This window comes from Sturnus vulgaris, chromosome 4 (genome assembly GCF_052056855.1).
Source record: "Sturnus vulgaris isolate bStuVul1 chromosome 4, bStuVul1.hap1, whole genome shotgun sequence".
NCBI lineage: Eukaryota > Metazoa > Chordata > Aves > Passeriformes > Sturnidae > Sturnus > Sturnus vulgaris.
In genome coordinates, this window is record NC_142246.1 from 54,828,427 (window position 1) to 54,839,659 (window position 11,233).

Sequence of the window (11,233 nt, forward strand, 5' to 3'; positions counted from 1 at the left end):
TCAGCCCACCCTCAGCATGTGGGTCTGTCTGCAGCCCCTCCTTAGGGCTGCTCTCATCCCCTATGTAAGGCTGCCAGGATCTCCCGTGGAGCCACTTTCCATGCTCTGCCACTTGCCCTCTTCCTCACCCTGCACTGCCTCCTTCCCTGCTTCCCACACTGGGATCTGGTGAGATGGGATGGGCCAAGTGGGGCCACGGTGGGTGTGAGAAGCGCTGGGTGCTGTGGGGTTTGAAGTTTGGCACTGCCTGGAGGGAATTCCTTGTCCTTGCTGGCAGCTGCCCAGTTCACCCTGTGTAGAAAATCAGTTGTTCTTTGTGAAGGTCAGTCTGCCAGTGAACACAGGGAATGTGGTTCATGTGTGTTCAGTCTGTGTCTAGACTAGAGTTCTTCCTGTACATTAGACAAAATATGTGCACCCTCACCTTGACTTCTCAGGAAGTCTTTTCTAGTTCTTTCTAGAAGAAGAAAAACTATGGCAGCATGTTCCTCACTGCTCAGGCTGTGACAACACAATTCTCCTGTTTTCCTTCTGTTTTTCTGTTGTGAAAGCCAGCACATGTGTGGCCACTCCTTGGGTGTGCTTGGCAAGCATCAGAGCACAGGCAGCAAGCTCCAGAATGTGTTTTTTCCAGCATGGATATATAAGACTGTAGCTGTCTTCCTGGCTGGATTTCTTTGTGCTGTTGGCAGGCCTCACATTTGGCTGCCAAAATTACTGAAGGAGTTGCCAGCAGGACTGGTGTGAGGATTATCTGTTTTAGCTGTGCTAATCTTCACAGTGCTGTGATTTTCAATTTCCCATTCACAAAGGGAAAAACCACCATCTTTTTAATGTTTAAGAACAAGATTCTAGAAACTTTTTTTTTTTGAGAGAGATTATTTTTAAAATTACTTTTGTAGTGATGGAAGAGAAGGTGTCATATTTATTTCAACTGTTGTAACACACACAGCAAACCAGCGCCTGTACAACTTCTGCCCATTCTTTTTGAGCAGGCCATGGATTTATCAGGTACTTTCCTTGACTTCCTCATAGCTAAATGGGAGAACCATGTTGCTTTGTGTATTTCTTCAAGACTGAGTATCTTGAATATTTTTATGCTGGCAAGAGGCTAAACAACTTCTTTATGTGTCTAGAAACAGCATGAACAAGTCATGTTGTTCAGTTTGTGTCTTAAGCAAGAGTACTGAGAAGAATGCAAAACAATACTGAGACAGGGACCTCTGCATCTTGAACAAATGCACCAATCCAAACTTCTTCCTGGATGATTTACGTGCATCAGATGGTGGTGAGAGAGAGAGAGTATGAAGATCTGCCACAACTGCCAGCTTAATATTGCAACCCAAAAGCAGGTGAAGGAATTGAAAGATACCAAAGTGACACCTATTCTTTTTCATCCTTGGCTGTATGACAGGTGTGTGGATGATGTACATCATGAAAAGGGACTGGTAGACAGCACTTCCCCCCTACACGTCAGAAGTCTGAAAGGCACTGTAGCCTTTTGGGGCAAAAGCCACAATAATTTTCTTGTGGGGATGATGCAATTCTGCAGTGCCTGAATTCAGAGCTGTACAGGCCAGAGGAGAATCCATCACTCCTGCCTGTCTAGCTTCCAGCTTAAAAGTATATTTGGTACTGATTTTCATGAAAACATCCAATGCTGAGCATAATAGTTATGAGGAGCTGCAGAGGTGAATTCCCCTGGCTCTGCCTTTTCACTTTGTAAAGTTCTCATATTTGGTGGCTTTAGTTCTTGGAGCGCTGCCTGGGGTGGTGTCACTCCACTCCCAATGTGAAACAGACTATAATTTGCACAGACTGTTCCTCATACTTTTTATAGAAGAATAAAAGTTTGGATAAGTTTCCATTAGTGAAGTGCCTGGAAAAAGAAAGGTAAAGAGATTAAGAACTTCAAACACTCAAAAAGTGAAGAGGGAAAAAGCTGGAGTAAATAGAAGAAAAAAGTAAGTAGCAGAAACTGCTTAAGAGAGGACTGCATTTAGAGACAACAAGGTTTAAACTTTGTGGTCTTATGTGCAAATCTCACCACAGAAACATTTCAAAACTAGGGCCTGGACTTCGGGCCCCACAGACCTTGAAACAGTTCTAGAATGGGATACAATTGACGAATGTTATGGAAACAGAGGGAAATGTAAATAGCTACAGTTTTTTGTGGTCACTGCGCTAAAATGAGAGAGAAAGGACAGCAACACACATGGACCTCTTTAGGGAAGAAAGGCCAACTTTATTGTATGGACAGCCCATATTTAAAGCATGTTACATGGTGATAGGACAGGACAGTAGCTCATTGGACAATTGGGAAAAACATCCTTGGGACAGTACCTCAGGATGTATCCCACGGGAAAGACACCAGGTGTTAATCTTTATTATGAATTCCACTCTGTTTTTCACCATGTTATCACCCTGGGAGACTTCCTCCCTAATTGAAGCTGTAGTCAGCTTGTCAGCCTGGGAATGGACCTGAGAGTCAGGAGAAATCCGGGCCTGAAAAAGAATTTCCAAGCTGTAATTCTTTAGGTCTCTAAATGTGTGTGTTGTGGCCACAGTTTTTCTTCACAAAACTGTCAGAAATTTGTCCACAGAGATCAAATATATCTCTGTGATCTGATGTATGCCCCACAACCGAAACTACAGAAGAAAATGTACGACATTTTCTTTAAGGGTACACCTGAACTCAGCAAGCAGAGATCAGAAACAATACCTTTACACGCTTACACATTTCCTAATTGAAAATAAAAATGTAACTAAAAAATTAGTCCTGGTCTTTCCATGTGCACAGTAGATTGTACTGCATTTAGTCTGAAATTAAGAAACAGGTATATAGCCACATGAATTTTGAAATTTTAAATTAAGCTGTCTACAGTTATGAAAGAGAGAGGGGTTTTATTCTACACCTCTAGAACATTTGGTGTGGCTTTGGTTTATTTGTCTACAGGGATGAGAAAACCACTTCTACAGTAATATTCTATATTTGTAAAACAAGCACATTTGATTTTAGAAAAAACACTTGCAGTTTAATGAAGGAAGCCTGATATTTTTCTAAAAGTCAAGACAGACAGAGGTTAGAAGCAGGTCCTTGAGCTTTTAAATGTCAGATTTGTCATGATCTTAATAAAATCTTGCAAATACAAAATGCGTTGTAAACATTAACAATAGGACAAGAAAATAACAATGTATCAAATAACATGCAAGAATTCTGAGAATTTGCTGAACCTCTTGCAGTTATGACAAGCAGAGGAAATATGGGAAAAGAGAGAAAAGAAGAGAAAAAGGTGTAAAAACTTGGTATCCAAAAGAGGGAGGTTAACCTCACTGACATGCTATTCATACTTCATTACTCTAGAAGGTGAGAGGACCCACAGGCAGACCTTTGAGTACGTTACTCCTTTTTGTCCAAAGAAGGGAAATGTAGAGAAGTAAAGGAAATAATATGTATTAGGAAGCATGTCAGACAGCATGCATGCGTCTAAGTCTTTCAAATTAGTGGTTTAGGTGATATACTTTTCCTGATGTGAGCTAACTGGGAAATGCAGTAAATATCTTTGATTAGAACCTACCAGGCAATGAACTGACACAGGGATTCACTGGGCAAAATTAAAGATTTATCTATAGTGATAAAAAATACCACAGATTTTAAGGTTAGAGATTTTTGGCTACAACTGCAGTGGGCAGGCAAATGCTTTTAAATTTTTGCATCCAATCTTTGTGAATCCAGTGAGCATTTTAGAAACAATCATTTGACATCCATGTTACAACACACCCACTTGTTGCTGGGCTTTGTGCACTCTGGGCTCCCTCCGTGGAACTCTAGGACTTGTGGTTACATCTATGTAGGAGCTCCCAGGAATTATTTTGTGATAGTACATAATTCAACCTTTTTAAAAGAGCCTGTGACACTTTGAAATGCTGTGGTAGTCAGTACCGCTGGAATTATGGAAGTCATCAATAGGAATGAGTGTTTCAGGATTGCTGGCATCCGTATGGACAAGCACTTTCAGATGAGTGAGGGAAATGGCAGACTGCCACTTGGTTTATTGTTGGCAGTCCTGTTTGAGAAACAGGAGCTGAGAAGTGGCCAGCTAAGACAGTTCACATGAAATTTCTTCAGGCTGCTCAATTTATTTAAACGTGATACTGGTGGGATACATCCTGAGGATGACCAAGAGTGATGTCAGAACTTCGGCGTAAGGAAAGCTTAAGGGAATGAAATGTATGCTGTTTATTAAAAATTGTCCTATTGACCCATCTAATATCTTATAGTAAATCAATAGGGGCTCTTGTGGGATGAAACCCTCAGCAAATTAACAATGTGTAATGACCTTGATAAACGAAAACCCTGAGAGCTGAGCTAAGAATACCGAGTCATTGAGGAAACAGTGGAGATACTAATAAATGGCATTTATTAGCCTTACTCCACAAGGACTGGCAAATTCTATTTTCCCAAGCCTGCAAAAAAAGGAAAACTAAAGACAAAGAGTGACGTCAGGAGGAGGCTGAGGGTTGTCAGTGCCCTCTGAAAGAGGGTCATGGAGAAGGGCATGCTTAAGAAAGACACCAAAACTGCAGTAAGCCTAGAAATAAAACAACCAAGAATAAAATTTCTGATGTTTCCCAACAATGCAGGCCAAAACAGTCCTGTTTGAACTATTCAGAGACTTAGGTTAGAGTTATGATACTTGATTCTGAAAAGGCAGACTTTCAGTCAGGTTTTGATTGAAGGGACTCTGTGGAATCACTGCAGAGTGCAATGCACTTGGCTGGCTAATGGTGCATGAGAGAGGTGAAGCTGATGGTGGTCAAAGGAGCAGCACACTATAAATGAAAGGAACTGGCTCAAGTGGAAATGAACACCACTGAGAGTGAGTGCAGAACTGCTATACTCAAAGTTATCTGTGTGTACAGATCATTTCACTGTCAAACTGAAGATCATTAAACATGCCTAATTCTTAGATAACTAAATTGAGGTTAAAGCTGTCATTTATGCTAAGCAAAGAGAAATTCTAGCAAAACAACAAACGAACAAAACCCAAGCAAGCCCTTCAGAGCATTTTGGGCAGCCTCACTGAAAATCAATGTCAACCAACACAACAGGATGAAAATAATCACATATGTAAATTCTTAGAATGCTACTTTTAAGGGAAAGTATGCATTATGTTCAACTAGTTATGAAAAAACCATATTGCTGCATGTGACTGTAATTTTTGAAAAGTGTATTCTTTTCAGTGTTAACATGTTTATCTTGAACTACATTATGAACGTATATTGGTAAATTGATGTTTGCACCAATCTATTTCCAGTCTTCTAATGTACATGACAAAATCTAAGTGTAAGGAAAGTGACATCATTCCATTTTCTGCCAACAGGTCAGCCTTTGAAAAAGCATATAAGGAATAAATATATATGCTTCTGATATTCAACAATCTGTCAAAAACGTTTTATGTTGTTTCGAGTTCTCCTGAAATTGCATCACATTTACATCAAACCTCAAAAACATTTGTCGTGCTGGTAAGAAGATGAAAACCTAGATGGAAATGGATATATATTTAGAAGGAAGGAAAATCTCTCTTTTATTGCTTTTAATCTTCTAACTTCAATTAAAATGATTTCTAAGAGGCTGCCTGAAGGAAATACGTTTTCTGTTGATATCAGTGGCGACTGTATTTTATTCATATTTGTGATAGATGGGATACTAGTTTGACTGGGGCTTATTTACTTGGGTGCATATAAAACCTTAAAGGATAGATTAGATTATTAATTCTTTCTGTGTTTACACAATGAGTAAACGTAATAGCATTCCTGCTGATATTGCCACTGATTTTTATTTACTTTCCAGAGTATGATGCATAGTGAGATTTTACAACACACAGTTCATTTGAGCTTTGCTTTACTTCTGTTTTTACCTAAACCCACTTTCACTTGAAAGCATCTAAGCACTGCATAATTACTGAGCAACATGGCCCAAGGAATCTGTGGATTTGTGATTGTGTAACCTGTCACTACACATTACATCTTTGCATCCCTGATCTGATGGAATATATCTTCCTTAAGCATCCAGACATTTTCTGTTTCTAGAATGCTAGAAATAAGCCAGAACTATCTTGGTTGGATCTCTTTTTCTTCCTGGAGATTTACCACAGTTGAAAAAGAGGGACCTGCAGAATAATTCAGAATAATTTATACCTACACAATACTGGATTCTTTGGGGCTTTTTCTGTATCTTTTTGCAAATGGAATAATGAATTACCAGAAACACAGACATGATTAATTGGTTCTTCAGGCAGTCAGATAACCAGGGAAAATAGAGACAAAGGTAAATCAGACTGGGAGAAATATCCTTAAAAAATATTCTACTGGGAAAGTTTCAGAGAGGGAAAACAAAAAGCCATTCACTGAGTATGCTGTAAAAGCTGAAATATTTGAAAACAACCTAATCATATCACAGGATTCTCATTAAAGCTTTGTGTGGTAAATATATGAGTAAAAAGATTCTGGATTCCCACCCATAAGTGCTCCTGAATATTTCTTTCTGACTCTGATTTCTGAAGTGATATATACCTTTACATTTGCTCTTGGGTTCCTGCAGCTTACTTCTGCTAAATGTTGATGAACTTAATTTTCCAAACATAAAATGGCCTTAGGAACTTTTCAACTTGTCGGGAAAATGAATATTTAAACACAAAAAACTGCAGGCCAAGTATTTCCAATACTTTGCCTCTCAAACAGCCGTAAAATTAAAAACAGCCAATCACAGAAATGGCCGTAGACCTCCAAAATTTTTCCATTTCAGTGTTTTCACCTTCCTCTGAGTGGCTCATGATAGAGATGGAAACAGCAGCAGCAGAAAAAAAAATAGGTAAAGGGGCAGAACTAACCATAATTCAAAAGAAGTCACTAATTGTGGGTATAGGAGTGAACTGACTTTATGGTTCCTTGGTTCTCTATATGAAACATTAATGTACTCTGGATCAGTGGATAAATGAATGAAGAGGGAAGACAAAAGAATGAAGCAGGGAAACAAGAACCATCCAGGCCAAGGTGATAACCAGTAGAATTGCCCCTCCTTCTGTACTTGCTCTTTCAGTGATTAGCTATTGCCATAAATTTAATCCAAGATGACACAGTGCTACACATCAGCCTAGGTATCAGTCGGATCAAATGGCAGAATACAAGGAGCATGAAGCATGACTGGCCCCCAGGTGCTCTAGGAATGCAAACAGTCTAGTTATGGCTTATGGGTGAGACATGGGATACATGAAAGGGATGTTCTACAGACCTTTCAGCATTAATTAAGCTATTGCATACTGGTCTATGATGACAGTGAACACATTCTACAACATATTCAAAAATCTGTGGTGGCTGCAAAACCAAATACAATTCTAACATTTGCTTTTCAAATACTTGGTGCAAGTGAAGAACAATTCTATAATATCCGCAGTGATGCCTTCTTATTAAATTCATTGAGTGTGGATATATTTTAGATGTGTAGGTCTTTGCATAATGAGCATACTTCATAAATAATTACTAAGCTACAGTTAATTGTCCAATTAATTATAAGAAAATCAATTTGAAAAGTTGAAATTGAAAAGCCTTACAAGTTGCAGTAAGAAGACCTGAAGAGCAGATGAAAGGAAAAGGTAAATTCAATTAAAATGTCATCTAAGTCAACTTCGTCATTTTTAAGACAATGAAGAGGGGTGGGCAGATTCCATCCTGCTGCTGTGGGATACTTTTCTGCCATTGAGATTTCTAACACCATTTGCTCTGATCCTCTGAACCTTTGCACAGTAGCTCTGTCTATTCCACAGAGACCATTAGTCTCACTGAATTCGGCCTGCTTTCCCTGAGGGAGGTTTGCACACATAAACAGAGGTGCTTGAAAGCTTCTCTCTTTAATAATACATTATTGCTTTCTATGAATTGGAGCATTTTCATTCATTTTTTAGGCTAAACATAAGGCTGATAGCAAATACAGCTAGATCACGAGTCCATATGTGATGGTGCCTCTAGCACTGCCCTCAGCTTTGATGGCCCTTATTTGGCACACATCTGTCAGCAGCAAACTTCAGACCAAATTCTACCAAAAGCAAGAGACCAGGCCAGTCTGGCTGTACAGGACTGAGCAGCACATTAGCCACACTGGGGGGAACAGAAAAGCTCATTTCAGGTTTGATTTTTTATGGAGGAGAGAATAAAGCCAATGCCTTACAATAGAAGAGCTGAAGAGCAGAGGGCCAATTGCCTTTCCATGAACCAGCACTGCAGTCACTCGAGTATGACAAGACAGAAGGGGAGAAGGCAGCATCTTGGAAGAGTTTGAGAAGTTCTGATGTCCACTTTCCTTAATCACTTCAAAGCACAACCTCTACTTATCACATGCTGCTTTCCAAGTCTCCCATGTCTTAGTCATGCCTCCATGCATCAGCAGATTCACTTTTCCCACAGTACTTGAGGTGAGGAGAGGCTATCTGCACTTTTAATGATGAGCACTTTCAGATGTGTATATGTTTTTAGTGAGCAGAGTGTTCCTTTCCTTTCTTTCCCAGGTAATTTGGTGTATATCTCCTAATAAATCACCTTTCATTCTTTGCCATTGTCTTCTGAGGAACTTTTCCCTCTCACTCGTGCTTCCTTGGTAGCTTAGGAGGTCTGCCAGTGTGCAATATGTTTTATTGATAACGAAGAGAATAGATCACCTGGCTATTTCACCATGCCAGTGTGACAGGTAGTCCTCAATGGGTAAATGAGGGCTTCCTTTATGCTCCTGACTTTTTTTCGCAGGGAAGGTGGGCTATGGGCAAGAGCAGAAACACAGACAGATATCCCAGCTCAGCTGACAATGGATAACTGTACTGAGTGTAAGCTTTCACAGTCAGTGAAAAAGAGGAAATCTAGATGTATCCTAGCATTTTTCACAGCGAGAACAAGCTGATTTGTAAAGGCTTGTTTTGTTTGCTTTTAAGAAATTACTGATTGTTGTCCTGATTTAAACATCTCTGTGTCGCTAATCACAAGTTACTGATGCTCCCCAACCAGTCTTTCGGTTATTGTTCATATTATTCTTTTTCCTTGGCTTTTTCCTATTGTGTTATTTCAGATGTCTGCTTCAACACTAACCGTGCACTGTCTTACAGAGCTGCACTGTAACACAAATTTTTTCACCAAAGGAAGAAGGCAGTATTGAGATGTGATTGGCATCAGTGATACTGGCGGAAAAAAAACTTTATAGGATAATATTTGATGCTCAGTTCCACCAGAATGGAAACTGCAATGATAATTCATAAATGAGAGATATATATGAGGTAAAAGCAAAGCCAGGCTAGTCTGAAAAATACAAGATCTGCTTTAAGATGCTCTTGGTCTTACCATCCACCACACTTAGAAAACCACATCACTCACCAAGAAAACAGTGGGTTTGTACAATGTACTTGTATGTTCAGCGACAGATCACCAATAATACCATATTTGTAAAGGTATTTAGGGGAAGTTAATTTCTAGTGATCTTACTGAGTTACAGGTGCCTTAGCAGCCCTTGAAGTATGCTATTTTCCTATATGTGCTCAAATTACCTGGATATAAAACAAACCTCCCAAAACAAAGTAGTAAAACATTTTTTTTCATAGTTACAAGGCATTCAGAGATGCTGAGGTGGTTTGGTGATGGAAGGGGTGTGGAACACTCAGAAATCACCAAAACAGTTTCTTTTGTACCTAAATTAATCCCTAATCCTTGACCCCAATCAGACCAACTGAGCCAAACTCATCAGCTTCAGCATGGCTGAAAGCAGTGCAAGGACAAGGATGGAGAATCTCCTGGTGTCACCACATGGGTGCACAGGTCTGTCACCAGCCAGGCAGTACCAGCAGGTCCCAGATGGTAGTGAGTTTCCATTCTGGGCTCAATTGAGCTGCATTGAAATCAGCATTACCTCTCTGAACAAGCCATGCTGCTCACCAGTTCTTCAGACGAGTCATTCAAGGGTTGCTTTGTTCTGTGATGTGGGACATACACCTCACTGGGTGGTAAGTAGGGCCTTTGGCAGACTTAATGTCAAGCTTTTACACAAGCCTGTTACAGGATCCTCAGAGGCTTTTGAATTCATAGACATTTGCCCCTGTAGCCACACGCCCAGCAACTCCAGCCATACAGCTCTTTCCCATCTAGTTTTACGGTGGCACGTGAATATTTGTCCCTGGTTATTTACGGATAAAAAGGTGGCATTTCAGGGGACTCAGTCTCCCGTCTTCAAGGTTGAGGATCAGTTCTTTGCCTAGTTCTTTCTCTCTGTACCACTTGATGGCACACTTGTACAGCACACTGCAGGCTGAAGGCGAGAGAAATACACATGCAAATCCTGTCCAAAGTGGTTCCACTTAATTTGTTCTGCATCATGAATGTACCTGTTTAATTGATTGAAGAAATCTAACGCTGTAGTATTGAGTAGGAATAAGCAGGGCATACAAAATAATTACATCAAGAAAGCCCTGTATTTTGCAATTTTAATCCCAGAAGTTTGCCTGGATAATTCATTGCTTTTTCATTATTTCTTTAAGTTTGGTAAGAAACTTGCCTTTGTCCTATGGAGCTTTTTCTTGCAAGTGGGACATATTTTCCTTTCCCAATATTTTATTCTTCCTTCTAGAAGGTTTGCAGCAGGTTTGCTCATTGCATGTATTCATGGGTGGTTCAGGGTTTTCTTTTATCCTTTCAGTTCAAACGAAGCAATGAATTGCTATTGAAGCTAAACAATGATACCTTCTGTTTGGCTAAACTATAAGTGGAAATTAGTTTATGTCCTTTCAGTAATAAAATTATGATTCAACTTCATATTAAAGTAATGTTCTCCAGTGGTCTATTTGAGTTCAGTAATGGGTATTAAATGTTGTCACATATGCCACTTCTCTCTGGATGATTATACATACATCAGTGAATGCTGCAGATGGTAACAGATCACAGGTAGAAACAACTTGCTGGTCTGTTGGATTTTATGACTTCATGAAGAAAGCATTGAAACATTTACCAGCTCTTTATCGGCAGAATCTTAATGGAAAAATGTAAATGACCAGGGCCTGAAGTTAAAAAATTTTAGGGACTGGGGTGAAATATGTAGAGAATGGCTGACTGTCATAGGAACACCTTGTGTTCAAGGGCTGGGACCCAGGTTCTGAAGGAGAACCTCAAGGGGGAAACTGGAAGCACCTCAGTACAGATTACT